At 33.9% G+C, this 17565-nt stretch overlaps 1 non-coding gene across 1 annotated transcript; it reads right to left on the bottom strand.

The window, feature by feature from the left end:
• Window positions 1–11624: 11624 nt before the first annotated feature.
• Window positions 11625–11731, bottom strand: LOC111893670 (small nucleolar RNA R71). Its single transcript, XR_002850931.2, has one exon. It is a non-coding gene; the product is annotated as a small nucleolar RNA R71 (small nucleolar RNA).
• Window positions 11732–17565: the final 5834 nt, after the last annotated feature.

Raw genomic sequence — 17565 nt, forward strand, 5'->3', positions numbered from 1 at the left:
TAATTATTTGTATTTTTTTAAGATTTTTTTCAATTTTTTTAAGGTGTACTCACGAGTCCTCACCGAAAACAGAGTTATCACCGGAACCCAACCCTATATATATATATATATATATATATATATATATATATATATATATATATATATATATATATATATCCGGTGAAAATATTTTTTTGTAGAAAGGTAAGAAGTTTTTTTCGACATATTTTTTAACGAACAAAAAAAATGAATCACTACAAGAGTAAAAAATAAGATCATTCATAAAAAAAAATTCAAAAAAACATTCCGATGATTCATTTTTATTATCATTTTGTTTATATTCACTAAAACTGTCATAAAAATGAATTTTTTCTTAATTTATTTAGTAATGAATCATGTTGTTGTTTTTTTGACAACTTTTTCTTATGAATAATCTAACTTTTGAATCATCTAATGATTCATTTTGTTTTTTGCTAATATATATATATATATATATATATATATATATATATATATATATATATATATATATATATATATATATATATATATATAATTTCTTACCTTTCTATCTTAATTTAATTTTCCTTCTTATTTGACATTGATTATATATATATATATACCTATATGTGAAACCCTTTTCTACAACATTAAGCTGTCCACGTCTACAAGAAACTTCCTCACCGACCACTCTTCATGCCTCCGTCAGTTAGTAGTAAGTTGCTTGCCTGCTTAAATGCCTCTTGGTCCCTACATCAGTCTGACATAACATTGGGATAATAAAAACGACATCGTTTGGCTACTAATGAAAGCATCTTTCCTGCCTGCTTCCGGTCAGCCTGACCTCACGATGAGGCAGAAGACTTAGAGGTGGGTTTTTCTTCTTAGTGGCGACGTAGCGTTGTTTCCCAAAGATGATTGCCACTATTGTATCTCCTTTTTCTGCCACCTCCCCTGATTGCGATTGAGTCAACCTCTTGACTTCCTCTTCACGTCGACTTCATTTGACTTCCTCTTCAAGCCGACTTCATCTTCATTCTGTATTTAAGGTCTATATAATTTCATATGTTTCTGGTTAATTGTTTTTTTAGGATTCAAGCTAATGTCAATTCGGTATCGGCCTAATTTCTCCATCAATTTCCAAGAGCCCTAAATAAGAATCAGGTACCCATATAATTTTTTCTCCAATTGGGTTCTAAATTTCTAAACGTCTCTTGCTTGCTTCTAGGGTTTGTCGTCTGTTATCCCAACTGGTAAGTTTCTTTTCATTATTTTTAGTTTCTTTTCACCCTTTAATGTGTTATTGGGTTTAACTCCAAGTTGAATTGTTTGGGGCTCGTCATACAATTTGGTATGGTTGTGAAGTGCAAATGATTTTGTGTTATAAAATGTTGGTTGTATCTAAGACTTTTGGTGGAGAGGTGAAGGTATACTTTCCCCTATCAAACTAGATTTTTTGGATTTGTTATTGAAGACGATCTGATAGGGGTTGGGTTTAGGACTGTAGATGAACATGGTAACCACACACACAAAGGATTTTGCCAATTGAGAACAAATTTAGATGATTTTCGTGTAAATAAAAGAAGAGCTTTTCTTTCCAGTTTGGCTGCCTCTTTCACACCTTCTTCATGCTTACCTCAGGTTAAGGCACAAGTTGACAAAATCGGCAGTCATTCATACCTCAGATCGAGGCAGGAGAATTCATTGTGGGTTTTGCTTCCTTGGCGGCATTAACTTAAGCAGCTTGCCCCCTCCTACTTCCCCTTTGACCACCACCTTGCTTGATTGTTGCCAACCTACTCTCTATAGCTTTCTCTATTGACAACACCTACTGCTTAGATAACCACTTCTATATGAATTCTTCTTATTAAAGATATGATTTCCATCTCCCCAAAAAAATTCGGTATACACCAATTTTTTGGCGTCTTTTTATTGGATTTTTTTTATCGATTTTACTCCAAAGTATTCTTTTGATTTTAGGGTTCCTAAATTTTTATATTTTTGTTAATGTTTCATTGATGATTTGTGTATCAGATTTTGAAATCATGGGAGGAAGTTTGCAAATCGCATTTTAATTTCATCTTTGCTTTTTCTTGTCTCTTCCTCTTTAATCTCAATTTTACCATTCACAACTTATGGGTTTAATTTTGATGTTGGTCAATGATTACTTGGTCCCCAGGTCATCTGTCGATGCTGAAGAGTTTCTTCACCTGTACTCAAGTTAGGCACAAGATATTAGGTTTTAGTTTTCATTTGTTTGATTAGAAACAAATTTATGGATCTTTCTTTGAAAATCAGCCTTCATTCTTTTTCCACACTTTTTCCTTTGTGTATAAGACAGGGACAAAGAAGATGGGTGATGGAAAAGAGTTGATTTTGTTGTTAAGGACACAAGTAAGTGGCAGAAAAGTTACGTTTTTTAAGCAGAAAAGTCACTATCAAATGGTTTTTTATCGGGTTTTAACAACCGTAACAATTTTACAATATGTTGCAGGTAAGAAATTCAACAAACATGGGGAAAATAAATTAAGTCCTTCCTCCTAAGTCCTTAGATGGCAAGTTTAGTTTCAATTTTGCATATATTGGTTCTGAATGTTTAGGTAAGTTTATTATATTATCATGTTATGATTATTCAGTCTCAAAGTCGTTAGAATGGGGTAATCATGTAAATATTGTTGATTAGATCTACCTTTTTCATTTTTAGACTATTCTTATGCATTTAATATCCTTTTCTATTTGTTTAATAGAAATGACAACCACCTTAACTACTTTAGTAGTCGAATGATATTGGCCAAATCAAGCTAAAACAATTCCGCTATGTAATTACACTTAAAATGAATAATAATTAGACATCTTTATGCAAAAATTTCCGTTGTCCTACTATGTGATTATCCATTAGGTTCTAGAACTTAAAACAACAGTAGTAGTCGAATCATCTTGCCATGTAACATGTCTAATAGAAACATAGGTATTATTATGAGTTGAGTTATGTAGTCAAGTAGTACAAGGTGGTTTTGCAATAATTTATTAGCTAAATTAAGAACTTCTGTCAAGTCAACGTGGAACTTCATTAATTCTTTTTACTAAATTTATCTATAGACACATGAAAGAAACTAAATAAACATTGTAGATCATAAATACAATGTTGTTCTACCAGCAAAAAAAAAGGCAAGAAAGTTTGATTCTTGGTAGATCTGCATGTTCACCATTGAAGCTTTTCATTAAAACATTGCATGACAACTTTGTGTGAGAATCATACTTATATTCTCTATTCTTGATAAGTTGTGGTCTTTTCTGATATCTTCTCAAAAAATTAGCAACGTACTTAAACTTATCTTTGTATGTAGCATGAACCAATCCCTCTTCTTCTCGCATTGTCTTTTCATTGATGTTTGTGAGCCAGAAGATTATTTTTATGTTTAATACAATTCTTGACAACCAGGAAACTACCTTGTGATCCCTCAAGTTTACCAAATTACCCTCCAAGTAACGAATATGAAGCTATAGAATAATGAAAAAAAAAAGGTAAAATCTCTTTAACAGTATGTTTTTGGTAGTGTTTTGTATGATAACATAATGGAAGTAGTGGAATGGTCTATTCCATTTGAATGTTTGTTTTGACGGATGGAATGAAATAGCACTGATAGAGAATGTGCTATGGGTCTTATAAAAATAAATAGGTAAACATGGGGGACTTAATTGTAATATCTATTATTATCTATTTTGCACCCTATCTAGAATTATCTCAAAGAAAATCATAAATAGAGTAGTGATAGGATTAGTGAGGTATTGAGTATTTTGTAGCTTTGAGTATCGACTTTAGTTTGGGCAGGAGGTTTCTCTTGAGAGAACTTCTCTGATTAAGGCAGGAGGACAATCATTTGGATTTCCTTTCTGATTTGTTCTTATTTCCATTTAGTAATCAAATAGCTACCTAGATCTATATATCTCATATTTTAGTTTTATTTATCTGTTATTGGATTCACGTTCTTATCAAGCTCTTTCACAAAATAATAGTTATTTTTTTTTGTTGAATTAGTTATAGAAGTGATCATTCCTGATTTTTTTTAAAGTTATGGTCGTTGTTGCGGGTTTTATAACACTTTTGGTCCCTGCTTGAAGTAAAATAACTATTTTACCCTTCTCTCCCCATGTCATTTCCCTTTGCTTTCCTGTTTAATTTATAATTTATAAAAAAATGTGAATTTAAATTAATAAATATTATTTATAAAAAACTACTTGCAAGTTTCTAATAATCTAGAATCTTGAAGTAATAACAACTCTTGCTTGGTCAATGGCAGATGGGACAAGTTACTCGTTGAATTCAGTTATAAAGAAATAAGAAATGTAGAAGGGTTGTATCGTTTCACTAAAATTTCATTTATTATTATCAAGGCCTTGTACTTTGGATTTTCGGTCACGCTATTTATGTTGGATCCACATTTGGTTTTAAATAGTTAGCATTGTATGTGAGGATTTAACCATATCATTTTAATGAAGTTGGTCCCACCTGATACTTTGCAGTTTCATGAATGTCGAACAAGAGCTACAAAAAACTTGGCAAATGAAGTATTTTTGGCTGCTTACCCGTAGAGGAACTTTTATGGTGACTTATAACTTGATAATTTCATATCCTATTTATCTTTCTATTGCCACCAATAGAATTGATACCATAATTTTCTAGAAACAGTAAAAGTATTCCAAAAGTGTGAATTTATACAAAGCACAATGCCTTTTACAAGATTTTTTTATTAGTATAATGTTATTTATGATGTTAAATTCCATCCAAGATAATGCTATTTCTTGAAACATTCAAAACTTCAGGAAAAGTGATTTTTTACCCAGTACAATGCTATTATAGATAATCTTGATAAATATAATTCCATTTATGTGTTAAAATTGTAAAAATAGCATGTGTTCTACCAGAAATAGTCAACAAAATAAAAAAAATGAATCTTAACAAAGTGCAATGCTATTTAACACATTTTCAATAAAATACAAGTGACGTTAAATTCTAGAAAGTACCATGAACTTTTCAGAAACACATTTCACTTGATATAGGTGCACTCTTGTATCTAGATTTGTCAATGTTCCAAGGTTATCATCATTTTATCATTTTTTGTAGAATCTTTAATATCAATATCTAAACAAGTATTCACATTCTCAGGTAGACAAGTATCATCAAATGTTTTAGGAGTATGTAAACTTTATCTAGCACATACAAATATCATCAAATAGTTTAGAAAAAAAATTTCAATTTTATAAAATAACAGACTTATGTGCAATATACAAGTGCTTAAAATTTATGTTTAAAATAAAAACCTACTTAAAATTTATGTTTAAAATAACAACCTACTTAGATTTTCGAAAGACAACAAGCAAAAGAAATGACCGTATACCCTTTATAAGTTGGTTATAACCTACGTAACAATATAAATATCAGGAAAAAATAGATATATTACAAGGCAACAATTACACAAAATCGTTACATACTTCAATATACATCATCAATACAAACAAAAACCACAACACCACTACAAAAATAGAATAAAACCCCTCACACATGTAAATAAACGAAACTTAACTCATATGAAACCTTTTATGACTATACGTTACACGTCATTTTTGAAAATTCCAAAATTACCCTTTGTGGGCCATGCTCCGCACGGTCCGTTTAAATTCACTACTATATATATATATATATATATATATATATATATATATATATATATATATATATATATATATATGTAAAATTTTTAATGAGTTGAACTTGGCTGAGGGAATAGACCAATTAAACCCACAAATCCTCCAAACAAATGCGCTCAAAACCGAATTTAACATAAATTCCCCCAAACTTAGCCATACTGTCAGTTTATACCCCAAAACAAATATCTATACAACAGTGGTTCTAAATCGAACAGTTAAAGCCCCTAATAAAAAAAATATATCATATATTGAGTCAATTCAATGCTTTGAGGATTTCTTTTATTATATGTACTTCTACCTATATTCCTCGATTAATTAGTTAAATGACAACTGGGGTGTTACACAAAATTAATCTAATAAATAATCAATTAGTAATAACGAAATATAAGATGTGACCCTATGAGATCACATATCATTAGAAAATACTACCGATGTCCCCTATTTATTGTCAACTTGTGACATTTGAAGTCTTTACTCTTCAACTTGACCTTATTTATTTTCCTTTTTGATATATAATACAATACTTGATGCAAAATATATGAATCGATTGTGTTTTAAATTTCTTTTAATTGTTATAAGTTTTATCAATTAATATATAACACGAATAAAAATATTTAAGGTCAAAGTTGAAGAATAAAGACTTCATAAGTCAAAAGTGGATATGGGACACAGGGAGTACCATTCTATAATGACTCTTAGGTATAAAAATCTTTCAAGAGAGCCAAGAAATATTCTTTCACTCTAGCTAAAGGAACAATTATAGGCAATTATGCGAAGCTATGGTCATATGGTGAGAAGATTATAAGATCAAATCCAGGTTCAACTGTAAAACTTTATGTTGATGTAATGCCTATTAGTAAAAATTACTTCAGTAGGATTTACATATGTTTTCATGGAGTGAAAGAGGGTTAGAGGTCAAGGTGTAAAAGGATAATTAACCTTGATGGTTGTTTCTTGAAAAATTATTGCCAATGTGAGTTACTTTGTGTTGTGGGTAGGGATGCTAACAATGAAATATTCCCAATTGTTTGGGAAGTTGTATGTGTAGAGAACAAAGATAATTAGAAATGGTTTATTGATAATCTTACATAATATTTGAACTTTTCAAGTCAAGGAATTGGTCTAGTTCTAATGTCTGATCAACATAAGGTATGATTCATTTTGTTATTATATTAGAATACATGGTCTGTGATTTTAAATTCATCATATGATTCTATATAATGTTGGATTAAGGTGTCTAAGCCAATAACTAAATTGGTATACTCCTGAATTAGAAAAAAAAAAACTACTTTTTGGGTTGCCCTCATAACTAGTAACTGAATAGAATGATTTTTGGAGAGAGAAGTTGATTTGTTAGTTTATTATATGATTAATAAATTGTAACAAATAATTTATTAATATATTATATGATTAATATATTAATTAGAAATAGTATTATTTAATTAATAATTTATAAGAAAATAATTGGAATTCATTTTGGGATTAACTGGATTAATTAAAGTGCAAGGACTTACGTTGTAATTGTTCAATAGTTGAATAAGAAGGAATTATAGAACCTTCCTAAGGTTGGACGGTTTTGATAAGGATAATTAGGGTTTCTGAAATATTCCTTATAGATAATTAAGGAATTCGATAATTACCAAATTTGAAATATTAATAAAATATTTAAATTAGGGTTATCCAAAGCTTCCTGTGTCAGCTATAAATAGGGTCCATTGGTCTATTATTTTTTTGCACTCTCCCTAATAACCAAATAGGCAAAATATTGCTCTCCCATCTTCTCTCCTCAAGTCTTTTAGTTGCCAGGGTTTTGGATACAAACCATTAGAGGCATTAGATTTCTGGTGCTTACTTTCCAAGGCATTTAAAGAAAGGAAATGGTGTGATTATTTGCTATAATAATCAAAAGGTATGTAACCCTAGATCTATATGAATTTCGGTTTCTATAGCCTTCCCGTAGGGCTTCTTAATGTTCATAGATTGTTGCTCTAAATAGAGAAAAGATAGATCCTTTCCAGGTTACATGTGAACTTAAGGGTTTAAGTGTTTTTCCACCACATTGATTTTTTATAACCTAGAAACGCCATCAGTGGTATCAGAGCCATGGTTTTCTGTTCATTGTGCATAAAATGAATAAATCAAAGAATTAGGGTTTATTGAAAATAAACCCTAGCCCGTGAGATTTTCGACTTTTCTAGGGTATCTTGAAACCCTAGCCTCCATAACCCTATTTTCGAAAAATGAGGGGTTCATTTAGGGTTTATCTTGTATCCTTAATTATTATTTTAAATGCCTTAAAATTTGAATAACTAAAACCTAATAAACCTAACCCCAATTTTCAAAAATTAGAGGGTTAAGGATTAGGGTTAAATTTGAATTATTTTCTTAATTGTTTAATTGAAGATAATTAGTTAATCTTAAGGATTATGATTAAATTTGAATTATTTGATTAATTGTTTAATTGAAGATAATTATTTCATCTATAAGGATTATGATTAAATTTGTATTATTGAAGATAATTATTTAATCACTTGGGATTTGGATTAAATTTGAATTAGTTGATTAATTGTTTACATGAAAATAATTATTTATTCCATAAGGATAAAGATTAAATTTGAATTATTTTGTTAATTGTTTAATTGAAGATAATTATTTAATCCTTAATCATTTAAATTTGAATTATTTTATTAATTGTTTATTTTAAGATAATTATTTACATCCTCAATGATTTAACTAAAGGAAAATAGGTAAATCATTAATTATTTAAAATTAATTAATTATTAAAAGTTTAATTTGAAAATTAATTATAAACCCTAGTATTTTGAAAAGTTTTAAGATACACCTTATATTATATATGATTAAAAGTTTAATATATATATATATATATATATATATATATATATATATATATATATATATATATATATATATATATATGTATATATATATATATATATATATATATATATATATTAGCCGAACGGATTTGATAGGACATAATCTCATTAAAGTATAATGATATAAAAGTACTGGAATCTTTTATATAAATTCCAACTCTAGTTACTTTAGGAAGAATGTGAAATTGTATGCTAATCCATGAAAATGCATCTGAAATTATATGTTAATCCATGAAAATGCATATCACTTGTTATATGTCATTAGTGGAGCATGTGTGGCTAACCGACACACTAAATTGGGACTATAAACTTGAGGTGATGGACAAATAAAAAATTATCATTATTAATGGAGTGTGTGTGGTTAACCGACACATCAATCCCAGATGATAAATACACTCGAGGTTTTCTAGTGGGTTTGCATGGTTATTCACATCTTAATTGTGATCCTTGGCATCCTTATCACAATTGGTAAGAGCATAATCGAGATTAAACATGTCATTGATCAGATTCAATGAATCTCAAAAGATCTAGGAGTTTCATGTGATTGAAACTAGTGAAATGATTCAACCTACCTAAAATAGATTCAAATTTTATTACGACATCCCTCTTCAAAGCTCAAATCAAAAATATGAATCCTAGCCTTAATTTAAAAATTGGGTTAATAGTTAAGGATTAAAATCAACTAACTTGAATTTTCTCTTCTCCTAATTTTAGATGTAAAATCAAGACAATGATGGTCTTCCTTGTTCTTAATGGAAATGTTTTTCCTCAATATTTTAAAGATGGTCTTTGATATTTCCATATTTATACTTATTTTTAGGCAATATTTAAGTACATTTTTATTAATAAATTGATAATATGTTTAGAATAATGATACTTATGACTTTAAATTGTTATTTTCAGTCAATATAAAGGATTTTCGAAGAGAGGGACCAAAAGTGCCAAAATGTGGAACATGGGAGGTTTGAAAGACAAGAAAATAATAAATTCACGATAAACACTTAATTCACGACGTGGCGATGAAGCCCACGACGTGGCACGGGTGTTCCAGAAGATAAACATCGTGACGCGGAGGATTTCCTTGAAGGATACGGATTACTTGAAGCCCACGACGTGGCGCATCTGGCCATGACGTGGCGCGGGTTTTTGAGGATTATATAATTCCTCCTGATTATTACGAAAGAGAGAAGCTTTTGGCAAAAGAAAAGAGTTCCAGGAGACAATTAAGAGCGAAAGAAAGGTTCTGGAAGAGGTTTTTCAACACCAAAAAGAGTAAAGGTTTATATTTTAGTTAAATAAGAACATGTCTTTCATTATTTTTAGCTGTGTTGATTTAGTTGCTATGATGAGCAGCTGAATCTAGCTACTCTTGTTTAGCTAGATGAAGCTTTAAACTTATGAATAGTTATATGCTTATGGATTAAGTTCAGTTGGTAAAAATTGCTTGTGTTTGATGTGAATAACCTAGCATGCTATTATTTGTTTTTCTAATTGCTTGATTGCATGTTCTGTGTAGCTTAGTAACCATTAAACTGCATGAACCTGTTTACCTAATGATTTAGTGAACATTGAATTGTTAGAGCTAGGATTGACTAATCTTAGTTAGTAATTAGAATAAATAAAGCTTAGTTGTGCTAAAGAACGTGTATTGTGATCATAATTGCGTTTATACAACAAATCTTACATAGCATATTTACATTCATAATTAGTTCTGTGTTTAATTATGTGTGAACATACATGGTTTGACATGAATTAGTTAATTATTGGTAAAGTTAGAACTAAATTACTAATATAACCAAAAACCAACTTAATAATCCGTAATCATTAGCTAGCCATAAGAGAGAAGTGGATTCAAACTAAACAAGAGTGTGTTTTTATTTATTGAATTTGATTTAAGTTCATCTGATCTTGTAAAATCAGATAAAAACCCTTTTAAACTTGTTAATAAATTAGGTTAATTTAATAGTAAGTAAATTAATTAGAACACCGTTCCCTGTGATCGACACCCGACTTACCCAAGCTATACTGTAATCTGACTAGGTACACTGCCTATAAGTGCATAGTTAGTTAAGTTTGTTAGGTTATAAATATTAAAATTAGTGAGTACTTTTGTGCACATCAAGTTTTTGGCGCCGTTGCCGGGGAACGGCTTAGTTTTTATCTTATTTATTTGCATTAAATTGATCGATCCTTCTTGTGGAGTAAAAACCCACAAAAAGTTAATTTTTTAGCAAAATAATTTTTTTCTGTCACTCACAGAGTCCACGACGTGGCACTCCTCTGGCCACGACGTGGATAGTTAAAAACTAGATTTTTTAGTTTGAAGTTAGTTTTCTTATTTTAGTTCAGTTTTACGTTTTTAGTTTAGCAAGTTGCAGGAGTTCATGACCAGAAGCTCAAACACACACTTGGTGCCGCCACTTGAAGATCCCGAGTCTGCGCTTCACAAGAAAAAGATGCCCTTGCAAGAATTGAAGTCAGCTTTTTCTAGGAAGTCGGGAAAAAAAGACAGGAGAGTCAAGTTCATCATCAAAGCGCAAGACAAATCCTGAGCATTTGGAACATACACCCGTCCAAACCGAGTCCGAAAGCGATACCGAGCCAGAATTTGAAGAACACACGAGCGAACCCGTGAACGAGCCAAGGAACGAGATGGCAGCAATTGAAGAAATGTCCATGGGAGCTTACAAGAAGCAGATCCGAGAAGATGTGGGTCCCGGTTTAGTCCAACTCGCAATACCTGCCACTGCCACATTCGAGCTGAAGGGACACATATTGACTGCACTGAAGGACATCCCATTTTTCGGGAAAGATCATGAGGATGCTTTTAAGCATCTAGATGAAGTCAATGACATTGCAGATTACTTCAATGTCCCAAATGTCAACAGAAACACAGTCTTGCTTAGGATGCTTCCCATCACTTTCAAAGGAGCTGCTAAGGAGTGGTTAAAGGCACTCCCACCGGGTACAATCACCACTTGGGCTCAAATGCGTGAGCAATTCCTGGACCAGTTTTGCCCGCCATCCAAGATAGCCAAACTCAAGAAGGCAATAGCCAACTTTGAGCGACAGCCGGGGGAGTCACTATACGAAGCATGGGAGCGATACAAGGGCTTGCTCAGAAATTGCCCTCAACATGACCTAAATGTGCAGCAAGAGATGTCAATCTTTTATGACGGGGTCAATGTGATGACAAGACAACTCCTTGATTCTCAAGGACCATTGACAAAGAAAAATCCAAGGGAGGTCAAGGAGCTAATTGAAGAATTCGCGAAACACTCTCGCGAATACCACAACCCAAGGCAAGATGGAATCAAAGGCGGTGGAGGGGCCCAAACTGAAGAAATTGTAGATGTCATGGCCATGTTGAATAACATGGATCGCAGGATAACACAAATGGACCAGTCGATACATGCCATAAGAGTGGGGTGCAAGAGATGAAGTGATCCACACTTAACCAAGGACTGCAATATAGATGAGTTTGGGAACAGAAAAGCTCAAGTGTGCTACTCTAGTGGGGATAAGTTTGATGAGGACTGGAGGAAACCGAAGAAGGAGTGGCTGCCATATGAAGAGTATAAGAAGCAAAAAGAAGAGAAATATAGGCAGACAGGTTGAGGCCTTTATCAAAAGGAGCAGCCACCGGCCGAGAAGAAACCCGACCTAGAGACCATTTTGATGAAGTTCATGGAGGCTTCAGAAAAGAGAAACGATGCCACTGATTCCGCAATTTTGGAACAACAAACTTTGATAAAGAACCAGCAAGCCTCCATCCATAACCTTGAAGTACAATTTGGTCAACTAGCCACTCTAGTTCATGAAAAATTGTCCCCAAAGAATCCCGAAGTAAAGATCCAATCTCACGTAATGGCCATCGATACTGAAGAAGATGCAATATCTGAGTTCCTGGAGGCATTGGAAGAAGAACCGCAGCAGCCCAAGAAATCAAGGATCGAAAGTGGAAAAATCACTGAACCAGGCTCGCCACGACGTGGCGCATGTCAGATCAAAAATACTGTGAGCCCGTTCCAACTTATCATCCACCTTTGCCATTTCCCACCTGAGCTACACTCAGGTAACTAGAGAAGGAGCATTTAGAGTTTCTAAAGCATGTGACGGGGATCCCAATTAATACCCCCTTTGTCGAGTCCTTATCCAAAGCTCCCGAGAACTAGAAATTTCTGCAAGACTTGATAGACACTCGAAGGCAATTAAAGAAGCAGTCTACAATGATTCTAAGTGAACAAACTTCAAAAGCTATGTTAGGAGAAACACCAAAAAAGATGGGGGATCCTGGACGCCTCACTCTTCCATGTGAGTTTGGGAATAAAATGAAGGTTAATGCTTTAGCCGATTCTGGGGCTAGCATTAATCTAATGCCTTTTTCATTTTATCAAAAATTGGAGTTTCAGAATATGAAGGCTACAAAAATGAAGATTCACATGGCGAATCGTTCGGTGACACAACCCCGCGGCATCGTGGAGGATATTTTGGTGAAAATTGGAAAATTTGTTTTTCCAATAGACTTTGTAGTCTTGGACATGAAAGAAGATCCAGATGTTACAATAATCCTTGGTCGGACATTTCTTAACACTGTTGGAGCCCTTGTCGATATCCGCGAGTCTAAGCTCACTTTAAGGGTTGGAGATGAACAAGAAGTCTTTAGGATAAAAGATGACTTTCAAGAAGACAAAGAAGAGGTGTTCACAATTAATGAAGAGAATGAACTAGAAGAACTGGAAAAGCTTATGGAAGAAGAGATAAAGGCAGTTCATCAAGTCAAGAGGACAAAACCGAGGGCATTTGTTTCGTATTTGATTGAAGTCATAGCTTACAAGAGTCCGTCTTCTTGGGTGAGCAAAGAGGATGAGGAAATGACAAGTGATGAAGAGGAGGTCACTTAAAGAGTAACAAAGCCAATAGTGAAAGAGGAGGAGAATGCTATGGAGTGCAAGGAACAAACGAAGGGCACAAAACGCAAGCTTGAAGAAGATGGAAAAGCTAAAAAGGAGAATTCAAAGAAGGCGTATAAAAGGAGAGTTCAAGCTTACAAACGGCGGTTCAAGGAACAAAAGATCCTAGTGGTAGACTCTTCCGAAGATTCAATGTAGAAGGCACGGAGTCCAGCTCAAGACTCCAAGAAAAAGAAGCGCTTCTCGGGAGGCAACCCGAGTTTGGTTTGCATTTTCTTTTCTTTTTAAAATTTTTTAATTAGGAAAGACATCAATTCATCATCTAAAAACTGATAATTGGTAAAGAATTAGTTGTGGGGAACTTTAAATAACGAATGAAATGCAAAGTAATTAGTTAATATGTTAGAGTTTATTAAAATTTTGCATTTGGCAGTTTCCATGATGTGGGCATAGCCAGCCACGTCGTTGGTCGAAATGGAAACACGGGACTATAAAGCGGATTTAAGGTCCACGACGTGGGCATAGCCAGCCACGTCGTGGCCTTTAAAAATTAGGGGGGGGGGACCATTTCCTTAAAACCCTTTGACCAATAAGCCCCAATCATTCTTAGAAGTTGTCGCATGAACGGGAACAGCCTAACCCCACAACCAATTTCTTAATCTACTTCCAATTTCCTTGCAAGATCTTGCCAATTAATCTACTTGGTATGTGTTTTACTCATTATTTTGTAGTTAGTTCTTCCAATTTCAAGTTTTCATGGTTAGGGTTTGTATGAGTCACGAAATTGGTTGAATCTAGTGGTTGATTTTAGATTGCATGTCATTTAAATTTCCATAGGAACAAACCCCAAGCACTAATTTTGGTAGAAATCGCTTATAAAATGACCGATCCAGAAGTTGTTTGCGACTATGGCCCACGACGTGGCGTAGCCTGGCCACGTCGTGACTTCTGGCAGACCCGGTTAATATGTTTTAATGCTTTGGATGTTTGCTGCTTTGGTTTGTTTTTGTATGCAGAAATGGGACCACGACGAGTTGTTCCACAGGAGGAAAACCCGATAGATGTAGCAAGCATACATCCCTTATACCAGTTTCCTCAAAACATTCCCCGACCGTTGCTAACACGTACGAGAATCGGCTTAGATGGCTGTATAATAGGGAGTTTGCAATAGCCCAAATTATCGATTGGGGATGGCTTGGTGGAGTGGGAATGGTTGCAGAGTTGACACGCTATTGGTCGAAAACATACGAAGGGGACCAATTTTCTTTCACTTGTCACGGGTGGAGGAATTTGTTTGCCATCCAAGAACCCATATATCGGGAATTATCGATAGAGTTTTTCTCTACCGTATGCTTCGAGGAACGCACCCTTGATTTCACCTACAACCGGGCACTTGTGTTTCGTTTGGGTGGTGTATATCGAGAGTGTAGTCTTCGGGAATTTTCTTGGCGTATGGGGCTCTATACAGAAGTGGAGACGCAATCTCCGTTTTTCATTCCATTCTTGCTTGGATGTGTTCGAGACTTTGCTCCCGGTACTTTGGATGTGCAGTTCTGGCGGGGAATTTCTAACCATGAGTACAACACTCGTGACTCGAGTGAGTCACAAATTCGGAATCCCGTTTTCCGATTTTTGCACCGCCTAATCACTTTTTCAATAAATCACAAGCATCATGGTGATAAAGTCCCCATTCAGAATCTATTTTATTTATGGACTCTTATTACCCTGGGAGTTTGTTGTGATTTACCTTATATGTTGGCGAGGTTCATGGAGAAGAAAGCGGCCAATTCTAGGCCTGGGAGCCCGATTACTGGGGGGCATTTGGTTACTCGCCTGGCTAGGTCATATCATATTTTGACCCATGACTTTGTGAGGAATCTTACTTGATTCCCGGACACAGACTTGACCATTCAAGTCTTGGGTGTTATGCGAGCGGTGGTGAATATCGGGGGTCGTTTTGTTATACCGCCGATAGATGACGAGCAGGAGGAGGTGCAGCCAGGATAGCAACCACCAGCCAGACATGGGAGGAGCTATGGCGTCCGCAGAATGACGGGGCAGGGCCAAGTGGAGCACAAGATCAAGATGATGATTGATTTTTCTTTTCATTTTGTTTTGTTTTTGAATAGTTTTTTTTGTTTTGTGTTTGAATTTGATGTGTAATGTAAAACATTCTTAAACTATGATGTTACTCTTTATTTCTTTTGGGTTGTTCCATTTTTCAGATTAGCATTGGAATTCTAAGGAGCATAAAAGGTTAACTTTCGAGTCATGTTTGTCTAGTCAAGGAAGCTTAGAGTCGTGAGTTGGAACCCACAATTCAAGATAAGTGTGGGGTATATTAGGAGAGAGGTTACAGTTGGGAAATATATTTGCATAGAAGCGTCTTAAACCAGTTAGCCATTGGTCAAAGTTGCTAGAGTAAATAAAACAAATAAGCCATTTTCTGCTGATGCCCAGTTTCCACGACGTGGAATCCTTAACGCCACGTCGTGGCGTTCTTGCAGTTTGTATAAATATCAGCATTTTGGTGTTCGCGCTTTCAACCCATATCACGACGTGGCCAGTCACCTGCCACGACGTGACCCAGTTTATCATTGCCCACATTTTTCCTTACAAACACCCACTTTGAAGAATTGAAGTTTCAAGTCATGTTCGTGGTTTATTTACATATTCAACCAGTTCTACAACAAGTTTCTATTTTTGGAAGTCCAAATGCACGTTTTCCACACTTTTGGAGATGCTCACGCCACTATCCCAAGGGAGTCTGTTCCTTTTTCCCTTTTCTTTAATTTTGATTTATTTTTATGAATACAATGAGGGCATTGTATGAAATAAGTGTGGGGTAGGGGTAGAAAAAGTAAAAATTTGCTAGAAAATCATAGAATTTGATAGTAAAAATTGAAAATTTTGAAAATTTCAAATTTTTAATAATTGAATCTAATAATAATATTTTGAGCTATAATTGCTAGTATTATGTGGGATGATCCGATGAAAGTTCAAATGTTTAGTTGAGCCAATATACGTTATAGTGCATTTGTGGCCTCCCTTATTTTAGTGAAATCATGGAACAAAAACACAACCCCGCTTGGTTTGAGGGATGCAATATGTTTAGCAGCCTAAACCTGAAATGTATCCAGGAAAATTATTATCATTAACCGATAAAGGTTGAGGTTGAGCACCTCTGCTTAAGCATGTAGGTTTGAGTGAAAAAAAGTGAGGTACATGTAAAGAAAAAAAAAAGAAAAAGAAAAGAGAGAATTACGAGAAAAGTGTGAAGAATTTTGGAGCAACTAAAGTGAAGATCAAAAGATCAAAATTCCAAGAAATTCAAAAGTTGAAGATACATTAAATCAAATCAACAAAGGTGGTGAGTTCAAAGAAATCAAAGATCAAATGTCAAAGAAATGAAGAGTTCCAAAAGAGCTCCATAGTTGTATCAATGATTGTAATTCTATATTATGTATGCTTAGATTGCTCAACTAAAAATACCTTGAGGATAAGGAGGTTTTCTGATGATGGATTCGAAGGGTTGCATAAAATGAGCATTGTTCGGAAAAAGTGGGCGAGTGTTTATGAAGATTGTGAGTATTTAAAGTATGGGGGTACTTTAGGAATATTTTAGACACAAAACCATGCGTTGAGGTCTTGGCATAATGGCTGAACTAGAGTCGGATTGTTCTATGTGGTGTTAGTAATTAAGAATTAAGTTTAAATTTGCTTGAGGGCAAGCAAAGCCTAAGTGTGGGGTATTTTGATATTGCCATATTTATACTTATTTTTAGGCAATATTTAAGTACATTTTTATTAATAAATTGATAATATGTTTAGAATAATGATACTTATGACTTCAAATTGTTATTTTCAGTCAATATAAAGGATTTTTGAAGAGATGGACCAATAGTGCCAAAATGTCGAACATGGGAGGTTTGAAAGACAAGAAAATAATAAATTCACGATAAACACTTAATTCACGACGTGGCGATGAAGCCCACGACGTGGCACAGGTGTTCCAGAAGATAAACATCGCGACGCGGAGGATTTCCTTGAAGGATACAGATTAC

This window comes from Lactuca sativa, chromosome 8, assembly GCF_002870075.4.
Source record: "Lactuca sativa cultivar Salinas chromosome 8, Lsat_Salinas_v11, whole genome shotgun sequence".
NCBI classification, from domain to species: Eukaryota; Viridiplantae; Streptophyta; class Magnoliopsida; order Asterales; family Asteraceae; genus Lactuca; species Lactuca sativa.